General features: G+C 51.2%; 1 pseudogene; it reads right to left on the reverse strand.

Moving 5' to 3' along the window:
• Positions 1–2,891: 2,891 nt before the first annotated feature.
• On the reverse strand, positions 2,892–19,630 carry LOC123488992 (annotated as a pseudogene).
• Positions 19,631–19,964: the final 334 nt, after the last annotated feature.

A 19,964-nucleotide genomic window follows, 5' to 3' on the forward strand; every position in this document is an offset into this window, starting at 1 on the left:
ATACTCACATGGTCTCTCCTATCATTGACGCAGACGACACACAATTAATTTTCTCCTTTTCCCCCTTCTGATAACCAAGTGGCGAATCGCATCTCTGCATGTCTGGCAGACATATCAGTATGGATGTCGGATCACCACCCTCAAGCTGAACCTCGGCAAGATGGAGCTGCTCTTCCTCCCGGGAAGGACTGCCCGCTCCATGATCTCGCCATCACGGTTGACAACTCCGTTGTGTCCTCCTCCCAGAGTGCGGAAGAGCCTTGGCGTGACCCTGGACAACACCCTGTCGTTCTCTGCTAACATCCAGTGGTGACCCGATCCTGCAGGTTCATGCTCTACAACATTCGGAGAGTACGACCTGCCTTACACAGGAAGCGGCGCAGGTCCTAATCCAGGCACTTGTCATCTCCCGTCTGGATTACTGCAACTCGCTGTTGGCTGGCCTCCTGCCTGTGCCATTAAACCCCTACAACTTATCCAGAACGCTGCAGCCCGTCTGGTGTTCAACCTTCCCAAGTTCTGTCATGTCACCCCCCTCCTCCGCACACTCCACTGGCTTCCAGTTGAGGCTCGCATCTACTACAAGACCATGGTGCTTGCCTACGGAGCTGTGAGGGGAACGGCACCTCCTTACCTTGGCTCTGTCACCTTGGCTCTGGCACCTCCTTACCTTGGCTCTGTCATATCCTCACATGGCCTTTCCTATCATTGCTACGCTGACGATACACAACTAATCTTCTCCTTTCCCCCTTCTGATAACCAGGTGGCGAATCGCATCACTGCATGTCTGGCAGACATATCAGTATGGATGACGGATCACCACCTCAAGGAACCTGGCAAGACGGAGCTGCTCTTCCTCCCGGGAAGGGACTGCCCGTTCCATGATCTCGCCATCACGGTTGACAACTCCGCGTCTCCTCCCAGAGTCTGCAAGAGCCTAGGCGTGACCCTGGACAACACCCTGTCGTTCTCCGCCAACATCAAGGGGGTGACCCGCTCCTGCAGGTTCATGCTCTACAACATTCGGAGAGTGCGACCCTGCCTTACACAGGAAGGCGCAGGTCTGGTCAGGCACTTGTCATCTCCCGTTCTGGACTACTGCAACTCGCGCTGTTGGCTGGCCTCCCTGCCTGTGCCATTAAACCCCTACAACTCATCCAGAATGCCGCAGCCCGATCTGGTGTTCAACCTTCCCAAGTTCTCTCACGTCACCTCCTCCGCGACACTCCACTGGCTTCCAGTTGAAGCTCGGATCCGCCACAAGACCATGGTGCTTGCCTATGGAGCAGTGAGGGGAACGGCACCTCTGTACCTTCAGGCTCTGATCAGTCCCTACACCCAAACGAGGGCATTGCGTTCATCCACCTCGGCCTGCTGGCTCCTTCCTCTGCGGAAGCATAGTCCCGCGCTCAGCCCAGTCAAAACTGTTCGCTGCTCTGGCACCCCCAATGTGGAACAAGCTCCCTCACGACGCCAGGACAGCGGAGTCACCCACCACCCTTCCGGAGACATTTGAAACCCCACCTCTTTAAGGAATACCTGGGATAGGATAAAGTATTCCTTCTAACCCCCCCAAATTGTAAAAGTGGTTATCCCACTGGCTATAGGGTGAACGCACCAATTTGTGAGTCGCTCTGGCTAAGAGCGGTCTGCTAAATGACGAATGTGCCCTTGAGTAAGGCACTTAACCCTAATTGCTTCCTGTAAGTCGCCTCTGGATAAGAGCGTCTGTAAATGACTAAAATGTAAATGTAAATGTACCTTCAGGCTCTGATCAGACCCTACACCCAAACGAGGGCACTACGCTCATCCACCTCTGGCCTGCTAGCCCCCTACCTCACAGAAGCACAGTTCCCGCTCAGCCCAGTCAAAGCTATTCGCTGCTCTAGCACCCAATGGTGGAACAAGCTCCCTCACGACCAGGACAGCGGAGTCACTGACCACCTTCCGAGACACTTGAAACCCTACCTCTTTAAGGAATACCTGGAATAGTATAACAGTAATCCTTCTGAATGCACCAATTCGTAAGTGGCTCTGGATAAGAGCATCTGCTAAATGACGTAAAGGTAAATGTAATATCCCTGCTCTATATGGTGATGAGCTAGATCCCCCAATGATCCCCCAGCAGGGGACAGGAGGGGTTAAGGTTAGTGGGGGTAGGGGGCACAAACCTCAGCCTGACCTTGTCACCTGACCAAACTGACTGATTAAAATAACAGACATCTTTCAAGGGTGGCCGACAGAAATCCCACGTTGACCCAAATCGTCTTGAATGATCAGTCACACACTGACAGCATTAAGAAAGACCTCACCTTCACCCAGACTGACAGATCACAGGACCAATACTACAGGCAGCAGAACGTCACTGCTCTTTATTCAGGTTTTCAAGCACAAAAAGCCCATCTTTGCTTTCTCCAGTGTTTTTATATAATTATACATATTCCATTACTCTACCAAACTGTACATGACATCATGCAACATGGGCACCGATCTGACCAATAGGCTCTAAATGTAAATGTAAAGTTAATACTCAGTCATGGTCTTAGTCATATACAACATGATGTCTTGTTCGTGGTTTGGGCTGAGCTGATTGGCAGATGAACGCTGCCTCTCTGTAGACATCAGCCAACGGCAGACAGCCTTTCCCTTCTCAGTCTCCCTCTTCGGCCACCAATCGCTGCCGGGGAGGGGCAGCCAGCCGGGGTGGGTTACAGGGTTTGGCGTGGCAGGGGGTGAGATGGAGAGAGGTGTAGGTGTACCCTCCCTGAGAGAGTGCAGACTGTCAGTGAGTGAAGGAAGGAGGGGAGGGAGTAGTGGTTCTGTAGCTCAGCTGGTAGAGCACGGCGCGCTTGTGAACCGCCAAGGTTCGATCCCCGGGACCACCCATACGTAAAAATGTATGCACGCATGACTGTAAGTGGCTTTGGATAAAAGCGTCTGCTAAATGGCATATTTATTTATTTTAAGTATTGAAAGCAGGTGGGGAAGAGGAGGTGGCCTCCTGTCCTTGTCTCTCCTCAACAGGAGCAGTTCCCACAGCCCTTGACACTGTTCATGATCTCCTCCTGTAGTTTCTTCCTCTCTCTCTGCTCCTTCTGGCTGAGTCTCTCTGGCTGCAGCTCCACTGGGCTGTTCCTACTGTTCAGTATCTTACTGTTCTGAGTGTTCACAGGTCAGCGTACAGAGACCCTGGAGTAGCCAGCAGAGAGTGGTGGTCTCCTCGCTCTGCTATCTTCCCCTGGAGGGGGAGAGGGGGGACAGAGGGAGAAGGACGGGGGACGGGGAGAGGAGAGAGGGAGAAGGACAGGGGGGAGAGGAGGGGGAGACAGATGGGGAGACAGAGGAGAGAGAGAAGGACGGGGGAGAGAGGAGGAGGATTATGCTACTATAAAGTGTAGTTGAGTCACACTAAAGTCCATGTGTAAAAATGACTGACACAAAATGCAGTATTGAACTTCTCTCTCTCTCTTTCTCATAAAGTAATCCTTCTTCCACCACCCCCAATAAAAAGTGCTTGTCCCACTGGCTATCATAACTTCAATGCACCAATTTGTAAGTCGCTCTGAATAACAGCATCTGCTCAATTATGTAAATATCCCAAGTATATATTTTCAGTAAAGTACTACTCCTTGAAGTTTGCAGTTGTATAAAAAAATAAAAACTATTTTGCTCCCCAAATATATTTTTTACCCTTTAGTGTGTCATTTACTGTATTTATACTTGGGATATTGCTTTTCAACAGGAAAAGTTGGGGAAAAAAGCTCCCTCCCTGGAAGAATCACTATGAGAAGGTCTCTTTCCACCTTGTTGAGTACGATGATCTCGTCTGCGTCTACGATGGTGGACAGTCTGTGAGCGATGAACACGGACGTCCGGTCCTGGACCAGACCCTTCATGGAACTAAGAATGTTCTAGAAGTAACAGAATCACCATGAAGTAAGAAATAGTTCTAGAACACTCTAGAACACAGAAACATGAAGTATTTGAAATGGTACTAGAATGTTGTAGAGAAACAGAGGAACATCAAGTATTAAAAACAGTTCTAGAATGTTCCAGAACAACACATCAAGTATTATAAATAATTTAGTTCTATAATACTGTAGAGAAAACACAGGAACATCAAGTATAGAAGATAGTTATAGAACGCTGTATAGAAACAATACAGGAACATCAAGTATAGATGTGGTTAAGGGAGTAAAATGGAACACAAACATTCCATTGACCAGATTGCGCACATTCAACAAATCTGATCTAACAAAGTGGATACTCGTCAAATCCGTCATGATTTATGTATTGTAACAGGCCCCAATGTGCTTACTTAAGTCCGATTTGCATATATCTGGCTGCATTTTCGCTGCATAACATGTAGAAGTTGTCCCTTTTCTGTTTTAGAAGAAGTGGCTGCTAAATGCTAACTCCCATTTGTATAAGCTGGTTAGCATTGCTAGCATACAGAAATCGTTGGTGGTAGTCAAAGTCATTTTGAACTGTAATGCGGTTGATTCTTGGTAACAATCGCTGAACATTGTTATGGTTGACATCTATACAAGCATTACACTCAATTTTACCTCAACATAGTATGAAATACATATATAAACAATAATCTAAATGTAGGGTTAATTTTGCTTGGGGCAATGAGGTGACTCAGATCTTTCCCACGTGTTTCCATGGCAATTCTATTTACGAGTTTCCATGGCAATTCTATTCACGGCGTTTCCATGGCAATTCTATTGTTTTGGTCGAAACCGATTGACCTATTTGCTGAATCTATTATAAATAGTTCTAGAATGTTCTAGAGAAACAACACAGGAACATGAAGTATTAGAAATAGTTCTAGAATGTTCTAGCGCGCACACGAATGCCAATAGACAGGCAGCATATAATGAAGCGTTTCTCTGGGAAATGACATAACTTTAAAGACAACTAAGTCAACACAGCAGCAACCAGCAATATCTCCTGTCATCATCACCCCTCCGTCCCACCCCTGTGTGCTCCTGATGATATTTACATATGCCCATATAAAAAGCTTCACAATAAGAAAGCAATAAAAATCGACAGGTATAATATGACGTGGTCTATCCTCTCCAAGTTCAGGGCACAGTTACTCTTTCGTCCCCTAACATCTACTGAGTTGACAGGTTGGTTGGTACACTGAGTTGAGCTGCAGAAAAGACAACAGGAGAATCTGAAGTGTGTGGGTTACCTCCTCAGTGATCGAAGTCCAGTGAGGACGGCTTCATCATACAGCAGGATAGGAGGGTTCTTCAGATGGCCCTGGCTATGGCCACACGCTGCTTCTCCCCACCTGAAACACACCAAGTACATCATGCAGTCTTGACAAGGCAACAGAGACAGAACAGGAAGTACATAATGCAGTCTTGACAAGGCAACAGAGACAGAACAGGAAAGTACATCATGCCAGTCTTGACAAGGCAACAAGAGACAGAACAGGGAAGTACATCATGCAGTCTTGACAAGGCAACAGAGACAGAACAGGAAGTACATAATGCAGTCTTGACAAGGCAACAGAGACAGAACAGGAAGTACATCATGCAGTCTTGACAAGGCAACAGAGACAGAACAGGAAGTACATAATGCAGTCTTGACAAGGCAACAGAGACAGAACAGGAAGTACATAATGCAGTCTTGACACACCCGGCAACAGACAGAACAGGAAGTACATAATGCAGTCTTGACACACCCAGCAAAAGAGAGAACAGGAAGTACATAATGCAGTCTTGACAAGGCAACAGAGACAGAACAGGAAGTACATAATGCAGTCTTGACACACCCGCAACAGACCCCTACCCGACCTCTCCTGACAGTTTGAGTCCCCTCTCCCGACCCCCTACCTGACTAGTTTGAGTTCCCTCTCCCCGAACTCCCGACCTGACAGTTTGAGTCCCCTCTCCCCTACCTGACAGTTTGAGTCCCCTCTCCCGACCCCTCCCTGACAGTTTGAGTCCTCTCCCCTACCGACAGTTTGAGTCCCCTCTCCCGACCCCCTACCTGACAGTTTGAGCCCCCTCTCCCCGACCCCTACCTGACAGTTTGAGTCCCTCTCCCGACCCCTACCTGACAGTTTGAGCCCCCTCCCCGACCCCTACCTGACAGTTTGAGTCCCCTCTCCCGCTCCCCTACCTGACAGTTTGAGTCCCTCTCCCGAACCCCTACCTGACAGTTTGAGTCCCTCTCCCCCACCCCTACCTGACAGTTTGAGCCCTCTCCCTGACCCCTACCTGACAGTTTGAGCCCCTCTCCCCGACCCCCTACCTGACAGTTTGAGTCCCCTCTCCCGACCCCTACCTGACAGTTTGAGTCCCCCTCCCGACCCCTACCTGACAGTTTGAGTCCCCTCTCGATCCCCTACCTGACAGTTTGAGTCCCCTCTCCCCGACCCCTACCCTGACAGTTTGAGTCCCCTCTCCCCGACCCCTACCTGACAGTTTGAGTCCCCTCTCCCCTACCTGACAGTTTGAGTCCCTCTCCCCGACCCCACCTGACAGTTTGAGTCCCCTCTCCCGACCCCTACCGACAGTTGAGTCCCTCTCCCCGACCCCTACCTGATAGTTTGAGTCCCCTCTCCCCGACCCCTACCTGACAGTTTGAGTCCCCTCTCCCCGACCTCTACCTGACAGTTTGAGTCCCCTCTCCCCGACCCCTACCTGACAGTTTGAGTCCTCTCCCGTCCCCTACCTGACAGTTTGAGTCCTCTCTCCCGACCCCTACCTGACAGTTTGAGTCCCCTCTCCCCTACCTGACAGTTTGAGTCCCCTCTCCCGACCCCTACCTGACAGTTTGAGTCCCCTCTCCCCGACCCCTACCTGACAGTTTGAGTCCCCTCTCCCCGACCCCTACCTGACAGTTTGAGTCCCCTCTCCCCGTCCCCTACCTGACAGTTTGAGTCCCCTCTCCCCGACCCCTACCTGACAGTTTGAGTCCCCTCTCCCTCTCCCTACCTGACAGTTTGAGTACCCTCTCCCCCGACCCCTACCTGACAGTTTGAGTCCCCTCTCCCGTCCCTACCTGACAGTTTGAGTCCCATCTCCCGACCCTACCTGACAGTTTGAGTCCCCTCTCCCGACCCCTACCTGACAGTTTGAGTCCCCTCTCCCGACCCCTACCTGACAGTTTGAGTCCCCTCTCCCCGACCCCTACCTGACAGTTTGAGTCCCCTCTCCCCGTCCCTACCTGACAGTTTGAGTCCCCTCTCCCCGTCCCCTACCTGACAGTTTGAGTCCCCTCTCCCCTACCTGACAGTTTGAGTCCCCTCTCCCCGACCCCTACCTGACAGTTTGAGTCCCCTCTCCCGGACCCCTACCTGACAGTTTGAGTCCCCTCTCCCCGACCTCTACCTGACAGTTTGAGTCCCCTCTCCCCGACCCCTACCTGACAGTTAGAGTCCCCCTCTCCCCGTCCCCTACCTGACAGTTTGAGTCCCCTCTCCCCTACCTGACAGTTTGAGTCCCTCCCCTCTCCCGACCCCTACCCTGACAGTTTGAGTCCCCTCTCCCCGACCCCTACCTGACAGTTTGAGTCCCCTCTCCCCGACCCCTACCTGACAGTTTGAGTCCCTCTCTCCCACCCCCTACCTGACAGTTTGAGTCCCCTCTCCCCGACCCCTACCTGACAGTTTGAGTCCCCCTCTCCCGACCCCTACCTGACAGTTTGAGTCCCCCTCTCCCCTACCTGACAGTTTGAGTCCCCTCTCCCGACCCTACCTGACAGTTTGAGTCCTCTCTCCCGACCCCCACCCTGACAGTTTGAGTCCCCTCTCTCCCGTCCCCTACCTGACAGTTTGAGTCCCCTCTCCCCCGACCCCTACCTGACAGTTTGAGTCCCCTCTTCCCCTACCTGACAGTTTGAGTCCCCTCTCCCGACCCCTACCTGACAGTTTGAGTCCCCCTCTCCCGACCCCTACCTGACAGTTTGAGTCCCCTCTCCCGACCCCTACCTGACAGTTTGAGTCCCCTCTCCCGACCCCTACCTGACAGTTTGAGTCCCCTCTCCCGACCCTACCTGACAGTTTGAGTCCCCTCTCCCCTGACCCCTACCTGACAGTTTGAGTCCCCTCTCCCGTCCCTACCTGACAGTTTGAGTCCTCTCTCCCCGTCCCTACCTGACAGTTTGAGTCCCCTCTCCCCTACCTGACAGTTTGAGTCCCCTCTCCCGACCCCTACCTGACAGTTTGAGTCCCCTCTCCCCGACCCCTACCTGACAGTTTGAGTCCCTCTGCGCTGTCCCCTACCTGACAGTTTGAGTCCCCTCTCCCCGTCCCTACCTGACAGTTTGAGTCCCCTCTCCCGACCCCTACCTGACAGTTTGAGTCCCCTCTCCCGTCCCTACCTGACAGTTTGAGTCCTCTCTCCCCGTCCCTACCTGACAGTTTGAGTCCCCTCTCCCCTACCTGACAGTTTGAGTCCCCTCTCCCCGACCCCTACCTGACAGTTTGAGTCCCCTCTCCCCGACCCCTACCTGACAGTTTGAGTCCCCTCTCCCCTACCTGACAGTTTGAGTCCCCTCTCCCGTCCCCTACCTGACAGTTTGAGTCCCCTCTCCCCGACCCCCTACCTGACAGTTTGAGTCCCCTCTCCCCGACCCCTACCTGACAGTTTGAGTCCCTCTCCCCCTACCTGACAGTTTGAGTCCCTCTCTCCCTACCTGACAGTTTGAGTCCCCTCTCCTCGAACCCCTACCTGACAGTTTGAGTCCCCTCTCCCCGACCCCTACCTGACAGTTTGAGTCCCCTCTCCCGTTCCCTACCTGACAGTTTGAGTCCTCTCTCCCCGACCCCTACCTGACAGTTTGAGTCCCCTCTCCCCCGACCCCTACCTGACAGTTTGAGTCCTCTCTCCCCGAACCCCTACCTGACAGTTTGAGTCCCCTCTCCCCGACCCCTACCTGACAGTTTGAGTCCCTCTCCCTACCTGACAGTTTGAGTCCCCTCTCCCCCGACCCCCTACCTGACAGTTTTGAGTCCCTCTCCCCGACCCCCTACCTGACAGTTTGAGTCCCTCTCCCCCGACCCCTACCTGACAGTTTGAGTCCCCTCTCGCCGACCTGAGTGTCGTATCCATGTGGCATCCTGAGGATGGCGTCGTGTATCCCTGCCAGCCGTGCCACCTGGTACACTTCCTCTGGCGTGGCGTTGATGTTCCCGTACTGAAGGTTGTAGAAGATGGTGTTGTGGAAGAGCACTGCATCCTGGGTAGGGGGAGGGGGAGAGATTGACCTTCAGTTCAACTTGAGGAGAGGAAACATCAGGAGAACAAAATAAAGTGTAGAAACACACTGAACAAAGAAACAAACTGTTCTTTCAACGTCTGAAGGAAAGAACCTGTAGTTTCTATACTGTGATGTCACGAGAGGCTGTGTCCTGAGGGACGTTACATCCCCCTGAGGTGGCTGCAAACCCAGACAGCTATGGCTCCATCTGCTGGTATGGTCGGGAACTCCACCCCCTCTATGGCCAATCTTCCCACGCAGCTGAAACAAATGAGGAGCTGATGAGCTGAAGGTTTGGGAAGGGGAAGAGACACAGTCTCCAACCTGGAGCTCTCGGGAGGACAAGAGTGCTGCACGTCCACTTCCATGAGGAATATAAGGATTTGGAGATACTTACTTTGGGAAATACTCACCTTTGGATATATGCACCTGTGGAAATACGTGAGAGACATTTGGAAGGACTTTTTGCTGGGTTGGCCACTAGCTGCAACGTGGACTACAGTAAGGCTGGGGAAAAGTTATCTGAGCACCAGGGAGAATTATGACTTTGGATGTGGGAAGAGACATCCCTGAACTGTTAACCCTTAAAGAGCCACAAGAGAACAGAATTTTGTTATATTTTCCGTTAATTTCCCAAGACCTATAATAAAATCCTTGTTTTGTTTGAACCTTGTCTCCTTGCACTACTTGAGCAATCCCGCTGAAAGCTGTGTAGCCTCGTGACGTCACAGATGGTGGAGAATACAGGCACGCTCAAGCGTTAATAGTGCATGTCAGAGGAGGATACCGAAGGTTTGATCACCCAGTTTTCCAAGTTGGCCGTAGGCTCTCCCCGCCGACTGAAATGGAGGACATATTGAAAGCCCTTGTTGCTGGCCAGCAAGCCCAGATGCAAGCAAACGTGGCTCTCTTGGAGGAGCAAAAGAAAGCCAACCTTCTGAAGGCAGAGGAATTGCAGTTGCAGAGACAGAGGGTGGTCCAAAATACCCGCCCAATAAAGGCAAGTGACTTTATATCTAAGATGGGGAGCTACCCGATGACATTGAGGCATACCTGCATGCATTTGAGGCCACGGCCACTAGGGAAGCCTGGCCCAAGCAACAGTGGGTTGGTCTGTTAGCCCCCTTTTCTAACCGGGAATCGCTGAATGCTGTCCGGGACCTGGGCCCTGACCAGGTTACTGACTATGATGCCCTGAAGTCTGAGATCCTCAGCAGATATGGACTCACAAAGTTTGGTATGGCCCAGCGCTTTCACAGCTGGACCTTCCAACCAGACCAACCTCCTCGGGCGCAGATGCATGAACTTGTCCGAATCGCAAGGAAATGGCTGGATCCGTGAGAGGAATACAGCACGGCGGTGGTGGAGGCCGTTGCGGTGGATCGTTACTCACGCGCCCTGCCTTATGAGGCAAAAACGGTTCATCAGTCAACAGGCCTTGACCACGGCTGATCTGACCGTTGAAGCTGTGGAAAAGTACCAGGCCACAGCGGAGATGCTGAATGCTTCCCGAAAAAGACCCCAGGAGTGCGGCCCCACCACAAATGGGAAGAACCCGTCCAAAGGACCCCAAGGTCTCGAACCCAGCCACGTCAGGACTTATCCCGGCTCCAGGGGGAGCCAGAAACCAGGCGGGTCCAAGAAGAGTACACCCAGGAGGGGGAAACTCGACAGTGTTACCGGTGTGGGGAGATGGGACATATCTCCCCTGGCAGTGTGGGAAACCAGCCGATGAACCTATGCCCACTGCGGAGTCCTCCAGCTCAGCACCCACACACCGTTTGCCTCGCTCTTGGGAGTCGTAGATGGCGGCCCAGATCGACCCCCCCACCTGCCCGGTAACTGTGAATCACCATGATGTGGAGGCCTTACTGGATTCTGGTAGCCGGGCCCACCCTGGTGCGTAAGGATTTGTGGGCCCAACATGTCTGACCCGGGGGAAAGTCCTCCCAGTTTCCTGTGTCCATGGGGACACCAGAGAATACCCCATTACTGAACTTACAATGACCAGCACACGGGGAACCATACACACGACGGCGGGGGTGGTTGATTCCCTCCCCGTCCCTGTCCTAATTGGACGAGACTGCCCAGCCTTTACCCACTCTGGAGAGAGTCTCAGAGAGGATAACCCAGTACCTCGGGAAACGGAGAGGCAAGACTCATCCTGGGAAGGCTCCCGTGCAATCCTCCGAGTTACTCACTCCGCCCGGGCTCTGATAGGGATGGCAGGTGCCCAGACCCGACACCGAGACTGGTCCGGATACGGAGAAGAGAACGCAGCCCAGGAAAGTGCTCCGTTCTCCAGTGAAGAAGACGTCCCAGGCACCAAGAGCTTCCCCCTCTCACAGGCCAGTATGGGCTGGCAAGCACCACGGCAATGCGGACGCCTCTCCGGCGTGATGCCTTCTTCGCTGCCTTTACCCCGACGAGGGACGTCGGTCCCGAGGAGGGGGATGTGTGATGTCATGAGAGGCTGTGTCCTGGAGGGACGTTACATCCCCTGAGGTGGCTGCAAACCCAGACAGCTATGGCTCCATCTGCTGGTATGGTCGGGAACTCCACCTCATGGCCAATCTTCCCACGCAGCTGAAACAAATGAGGAGCTGATGAGCTGAAGGTTTGGGAAGGGAAGAGACACAGTCTCCAACCTGGGCTCTGGGAGGACAAGAGTGCTGCACGTCCACTTCCATGAGGAATATAAGGATTTGGAGATACTTACCTTTGGGAAATACTCACCTTTGGATATATGCACCTGTGGAAATACGTGAGAGACATTTGGAAGGACTTTTTGCTGGGTTGGCCACTAGCTGCAACGTGGACTACAGTAAGGCTGGGGAAAAGTTATCTGAGCACCAGGAGAATTATGACTTTGGATGTGGAAGAGACATCCCTGAACTGTTAACCCTTAAAGAGCCACAAGAGAACAGAATTTTGTTATATTTTCGTTAATTTCCCAAGACCTATAATAAAAATCCTTGTTTTGTTTGAACCTTGTCTCCTTGCACTACTTGGAGCAATCCCGCTGAAAGCTGTGTAGCCTCTTCGTGACGCCACAATACGCTTCCACAGTGCCCCCCAACTTAACGCAGGATCAATAAGTTCAATCAAATCAAAGTTTATCAAATAAAGTTAGTTTTACCTGTGGTACCACCCCTACGGCCTGTCGCAGACTGTCCAGTCCAACGTCTCTGATGTTCTGTCCAGCGATGTAGATGTTTCCCCTTCTGGGGCTCATAAAAACCCGGAACAACAAACGCACTATGGTGCTCTTCCTGAAACACAGAACCATTATTACTATGGTGCTCTTCCTGAAACACAGAACCATTATTACTATGGTGCTCTTCCTGAAACACAGAACCATAATTCCTATGGTGCTCTTCCTGAAACACAGAACCATTATTACTATGGTGCTCTTCCTGAAACACAGAACCATTATTACTATGGTGCTCTCTTCCTGAAACACAGAACTATAATTCCTATGGTGCTCTTCCTGAATGTGGAACCAATGTCGGTGACAGACATGGCAGCTCTGCTTCTAGCTCCTACGCAACTTTTTGCGGTATTTCGTTTTTTGTGTTATTTCTAACATTATCAGCCCAGAACAGCTGGGAAATAACTTTTGGATATCAGAGCGGCGGTAACGTGCACCGGCATTCACGACCAGAAATACGACTTTCCGGAATCGGATCCTTTGTTCTTACCACCCCAAGGCAACTGAACTTATTCCAGAGGCTGCTCCAAGACGCCGCCGGTGGAGAAGAGGTTATCGAGTGGACTTCTAGTCCGACTCAGGAGGCGTGCACACCATCCATCGCTTCCGAGTATATTACCCGCTAATGTTCAGTCCCTGGATAATAAAGTAGACGAGCTCAGGGGCGAGGATCTCCTTCAGAGAGACATCAGGGACTGTAACATACTCTGTTTCACGGAATCATGGCTCTCTCTCCGGATATACTGTCCACGTCCATACAGCCAGCTGGGTTCTCAGTACATCGGGCTGCATCACCGCCTGGTACGGCAACTGCACCGCTCGAACCATTATTACTTTGGGGGTAAGAACAGGGGATCAAATACTTTTTTTCCTCTCACTGTAAACAGCTGATCCCGAATTAGACCTTAAGCAGGATATGAGCTACTATCTGGAATACTGTGAGTATGTATGTAGACGTGGCCAATCAGACACCGTCCAGACCAGGATGAGGAAACTTTGAGAAAGCTACCAGAATTTTCCAACCCTACTGTTGACCAGTGCACTTAATATTACCATTTCCGACAGGTCAAGGCCTTTCTAAGCAAGTACCTACCCTGATCCGCTCCCTCCCACGATGGCCACCTTCTTCCCAGCCGGCACCTGGAAGGAGACCCCCTCTAGAACCTTCTGTCCTTCAGGTACTCAAAGTAGACATCCTCAAACCTGATGGTGGCTTCTTGAGGGGTCACAGAGAGAGGAGGGGCCAGATCTCTCTCCTAGAGTAGAGAGACAGCGTTAGGATAGACTAGTTACTATATACTAACCCCTGACCCCCTAACCTCTAACCTCCCTGGAGGGGGGTCACAAGGAGGGGCAGGGGCCAGCTCCTTCTCATATAGACAGAGGAGAGACAGAGGAGAGACAGGAGAGGAACTGGACTAGAAGTATAGAACCTAACCCTTAGGAATACTGAGTGCAGCTAGTCAGTAATTGGTGTTCTAGATAGATATCTTAGCTCTAGACCAGCACAAGGTGGGCTCTGAGCCAAAAGAAGTGCACTACATAGGGAATAGGGTGCAATTAGTGTGTGTTACCTTGATCTTGGTGTCAACACTGAGCAGTGTGAAGAGTGTATTCATGTCGATCAGGGCCCGACGTGTCTCTCTGTACACGGTGCCCAGGAAGTTAAGAGGCAGAGAGAGCTGGAACAGCAGACCGTTCACCATCACCAGGTCTCCTACGGTCATAGAGCCTGTCAACAACATCAACAACACACTGTCAAACTTCCACAGGTACTTCAAGGAACTCAAACCAATCACAGCACAGATTAAATGGTTCTCTATCATTCTATTTCTAGACCCTCTCCTCACCTGTCATGATGCCCTTGGTAGGGTTAGACTGACCTGTCATGATGCCCTTGGTAGGATTAGGATTAGACTGACCTGCCATGATGCCCTTGGTAGGATTAGACTGACCTGTCATGATGCCCTTGGTAGAGGTTAGACTGACCTGTCATGATGCCCTTGGTAGGGTTAGACTGACCTGTCATGATGCCCTTGGTAGGGGTTAGGGTTAGGACTGACCTGTCATGATGCCCTTGGTAGGGTTAGACTGACCTGTCATGATGCCCTTGGTAGGGTTAGACTGACCTGTCATGATGCCCTTGGTAGGGTTAGACTGACCTGTCATGATGCCCTTGGTAGGGTTAGGGTTAGACTGACCTGTCATGATGCCCTTGGTAGGGTTAGACTGACCTGTCATGATACCCTTGGTAGGGTTAGACTGACCTGCCATGATGCCCTTGGTAGGGTTAGACTGACCTGTCATGATGCCCCTTGGTAGGGTTAGACTGACCTGTCATGATGCCCTTGGTAGGGTTAGACTGACCTGTCATGATGCCCTTGGTAGGATTAGACTGACCTGTCATGATGCCCTTGGTAGGGTTAGACTGACCTGTCATGATGCCCTTGGTAGGGTTGGACTGACCTGTCATGATGCCCTTGGTAGGATTAGGATTAGACTGACCTGTCATGATGCCCTTGGTAGGGTTAGACTGACCTGTCATGATGCCCTTGGTAGGGTTAGACTGACCTGTCATGATGCCCTTGGTAGGATTAGGATTAGACTGACCTGTCATGATGCCCTTGGTAGGGGTTAGACTGACCTGCCATGATGCCCTTGGTAGGATTAGGATTAGACTGACCTGTCATGATGCCCTTGGTAGGGTTAGACTGACCTGCCATGATGCCCTTGGTAGGGTTAGACTGACCTGTCATGATGCCCTTGGTAGGGTTAGACTGACCTGTCATGATGCCCTTGGTAGGGTTAGACTGACCTGTCATGATGCCCTTGGTAGGGTTAGACTGACCTGTCATGATGCCCTTGGTAGGATTAGACTGACCTGTCATGATGCCCTTGGTAGGGTTAGACTGACCTGTCATGATGCCCTTGGTAGGGTTAGACTGACCTGTCATGATGCCCTTGGTAGGATTAGGATTAGACTGACCTGTCATGATGCCCTTGGTAGGGTTAGACTGACCTGTCATGATGCCCTTGGTAGGGTTAGACTGACCTGTCATGATGCCCTTGGTAGGGGTTAGACTGACCTGTCATGATGCCCTTGGTAGGATTAGACTGACCTGTCATGATGCCCTTGGCAGGATTAGACTGACCTGTCATGATGCCCTTGGTAGGATTAGACTGACCTGTCATGATGCCCTTGGTAGGGTTAGACTGACCTGTCATGATACCCTTGGTAGGGTTAGACTGACCTGTCATGATGCCCTTGGTAGGATTAGACTGACCTGTCATGATGCCCTTGGTAGGGTTAGACTGACCTGTCATGATGCCCTTGGTAGGATTAGGGTTAGACTGACCTGTCATGATGCCCTTGGTAGGATTAGGGTTAGACTGACCTGTCATGATGCCCTTGGTAGGGTTAGACTGACCTGTCATGATGCCCTTGGTAGGATTAGACTGACCTGTCATGATGCCCTTGGTAGGGTTGGGGTTAGACTGACCTGTCATGATGCCCTTGGTAGGATTAGACTGACCTGTCATGATGCCTTTGGTAGGGTTAGACTGACCTGTCATGATGCCCTTGGTAGGGTTAGGGTTAGACTGACCTGTCATGATGCCCTTGGTAGGATTAGACTGACCTGTCATGATGCCCTTGGTAGGGTTGGGGTTAGACTGACCTGTCATGATGCCTTTGGTAGGGTTAGACTGACCTGTCATGATGCCCTTGGTAGGATTAGACTGACCTGTCATGATGCCCTTGGTAGGATTAGGGTTAGACTGACCTGTCATGATGCCCTTGGTAGGATTAGGGTTAGACTGACCTGTCATGATGCCCTTGGTAGGATTAGACTGACCTGTCATGATGCCCTTGGTAGGGTTAGACTGACCTGTCATGATGCCCTTGGTAGGGTTAGACTGACCTGTCATGATGCCCTTGGTAGGATTAGGATTAGACTGACCTGTCATGATGCCCTTGGTAGGGTTAGACTGACCTGTCATGATGCCCTTGGTAGGATTAGGGTTAGACTGACCTGTCATGATGCCCTTGGTAGGGTTAGACTGACCTGTCATGATGCCCTTGGTAGGGTTAGACTGACCTGTCATGATGCCTTTGGTAGGGTTAGACCGACCTGTCATGATGCCCTTGGTAGGGATTAGACTGACCTGTCATGATGCCCTTGGTAGGATTAGACTGACCTGTCTTGATGCCCTTGGTAGGGTTAGACTGACCTGTCTTGATGCCCTTGGTAGGGTTAGACTGACCTGTCATGATGCCCTTGGTAGGATTAGACTGACATGTCTTGATGCCCTTGGTAGGGTTAGACTGACCTGTCATGATGCCCTTGGTAGGATTAGGGTTAGACTGACCTGACATGATGCCCTTGGTAGGGTTAGACTGACCTGTCATGATGCCCTTGGTAGGGTTAGACTGACCTGTCATGATGCCCTTGGTAGGGTTAGGGTTAGGACTGACCTGTCATGATGCCCTTGGTAGGGTTAGACTGACCTGTCATGATGCCCTTGGTAGGGTTAGGATTAGACTGACCTGTCATGATGCCCTTGGTAGGGTTAGACTGACCTGTCATGATGCCCTTGGTAGGGTTAGACTGACCTGTCATGATGCCCTTGGTAGGGTTAGGATTAGACTGACCTGTCATGATGCCCTTGGTAGGGTTAGACTGACCTGTCATGATGCCCTTGGTAGGGTTAGACTGACCTGTCATGATGCCCTTGGTAGGATTAGACTGACCTGTCATGATGCCCTTGGTAGGGTTAGACTGACCTGTCATGATGCCCTTGGTAGGATTAGACTGACCTGTCATGATGCCCTTGGTAGGATTAGACTGACCTGTCATGATGCCCTTGGTAGGGTTAGACTGACCTGTCATGATGCCCTTGGTAGGATTAGACTGACCTGTCATGATGCCCTTGGTAGGGTTAGACTGACCTGTCATGATGCCCTTGGTAGGATTAGACTGACCTGTCATGATGCCCTTGGTAGGGTTAGACTGACCTGTCATGATGCCCTTGGTAGGGTTAGACTGACCTGTCATGATGCCCTTGGTAGGGTTAGACTGACCTGTCATGATGCCCTTGGTAGGATTAGACTGACCTGCCATGATGCCCTTGGTAGGATTAGACTGACCTGTCATGATGCCCTTGGTAGGGTTAGACTGACCTGTCATGATGCCCTTGGTAGGGTTAGACTGACCTGTCATGATGCCCTTGGTAGGATTAGACTGACCTGTCATGATGCCCTTGGTAGGGTTAGACTGACCTGTCATGATGCCCTTGGTAGGGTTAGACTGACCTGTCATGATGCCCTTGGTAGGGTTAGACTGACCTGTCATGATGCCCTTGGTAGGATTAGACTGACCTGCCATGATGCCCTTGGTAGGATTAGACTGACCTGTCATGATGCCCTTGGTAGGGTTAGACTGACCTGTCATGATGCCCTTGGTAGGGGTTAGACTGACCTGTCATGATGCCCTTGGTAGGATTAGACTGACCTGTCATGATGCCCTTGGTAGGGTTAGACCGACCTGTCATGATGCCCTTGGTAGGATTAGGGTTAGACTGACCTGCCATGATGCCCTTGGTAGGATTAGACTGACCTGTCATGATGCCCTTGGTAGGGTTAGACCGACCTGTCATGATGCCCTTGGTAGGATTAGGGTTAGACTGACCTGCCATGATGCCCTTGGTAGGATTAGGGTTAGACTGACCTGTCATGATGCCCTTGGTAGGGTTAGACTGACCTGTCATGATGCCCTTGGTAGGGTTAGCGTTAGACTGACCTGTCATGATGCCCTTGGTAGGATTAGGGTTAGACTGACCTGTCATGATGCCCTTGGTAGGGTTAGACTGACCTGTCATGATGCCCTTGGTAGGGTTAGGGTTAGACTGACCTGTCATGATGCCCTTGGTAGGATTAGGGTTAGACTGACCTGTCATGATGCCCTTGGTAGGGTTAGACTGACCTGTCATGATGCCCTTGGTAGGATTAGGGTTAGACTGACCTGTCATGATGCCCTTGGTAGGGTTAGACTGACCTGTCATGATGCCCTTGGTAGGGTTAGGGTTAGACTGACCTGCCATGATGCCCTTGGTAGGATTAGACTGACCTGCCATGATGCCCTTGGTAGGATTAGACTGACCTGTCTTGATGCCCTTGGTAGGGTTAGACTGACCTGTCATGATGCCCTTGGTAGGGTTAGACTGACCTGTCATGATGCCCTTGGTAGGGTTAGACTGACCTGTCATGATGCCCTTGGTAGGGTTAGACTGACCTGTCATGATGCCCTTGGTAGGGTTAGGGTTAGACTGACCTGCCATGATGCCCCTTGGTAGGATTAGACTGACCTGTCATGATGCCCTTGGTAAGGTTAGATTGACCTGTCATGATGCCCTTGGTAGGGTTAGGACTGACCTGCCATGATGCCCTTGGTAGGATTAGACTGACCTGTCATGATGCCCTTGGTAGGATTAGACTGACCTGTCATGATGCCCTTGGTAGGGTTAGGGTTAGACTGACCTGCCATGATGCCCTTGGTAGGGTTAGACTGACCTGTCATGATGCCCTTGGTAGGATTAGACTGACCTGCCATGATGCCCTTGGTAGGGTTGGGGTTAGACTGACCTGCCATGATGCCCTTGGTAGGATTAGACTGACCTGTCATGATGCCCTTGGTAGGATTAGGATTAGACTGACCTGTCATGATGCCCTTGGTAGGATTAGACTGACCTGTCATGATGCCCTTGGTAGGGTTAGACTGACCTGCCATGATGCCCTTGGTAGGATTAGACTGACCTGTCATGATGCCCTTGGTAGATTAGACTGACCTGTCATGATGCCCTTGGTAGGGTTGGGGTTAGACTGACCTGCCATGATGCCCTTGGTAGGGTTAGACTGACCTGCCATGATGCCCTTGGTAGGGTTGGGGTTGTAGCCATCAACTTTAGTTAGGGTTAGTTAGGGTGTAGGGGTTAGGGTTAGTTAGGGTTAGACTGACCTGCCATGATGCCCTTGCTAGCTAGCACCATGATACCAGTGAGGCCCACACTAAAGATGACACTCTGTCCAAAGTTGAGCATGGCCAGGGTAGAGGTGGTCTTCAGGGAGGAGGACTCGTAGGTCTTCAGATAACCATCATACTTCTCTGCTTCATACTTCTCATTGTTGAAATACTGTAACAGAGAGAGAGATGGTCAGGTCAGACAGTATCGTGTAGTAGAATACTGTAACAGAGAGAGAGATGGTCAGGTCAGACAGTATCGTGTAGTAGAATACTGTAACAGAGAGAGAGATGGTCAGGTCAGACAGTATCGTGTAGTAGAATACTGTAACAGAGAGAGATGGTCGGGTCAGACAGTATCGTGTAGTAGAATACTGTAACAGAGAGAGATGGTCGGGTCAGACAGTATCGTGTAGTAGAATACTGTAACAGAGAGAGAGATGGTCAGGTCAGACAGTATCGTGTAGTAGAATACTGTAACAGAGAGAGAGATGGTCAGGTCAGACAGTATC

The sequence above is a fragment of the Coregonus clupeaformis genome, unplaced genomic scaffold (genome assembly GCF_020615455.1).
Source record: "Coregonus clupeaformis isolate EN_2021a unplaced genomic scaffold, ASM2061545v1 scaf2651, whole genome shotgun sequence".
In the NCBI taxonomy this organism is placed as follows: Eukaryota; Metazoa; Chordata; class Actinopteri; order Salmoniformes; family Salmonidae; genus Coregonus; species Coregonus clupeaformis.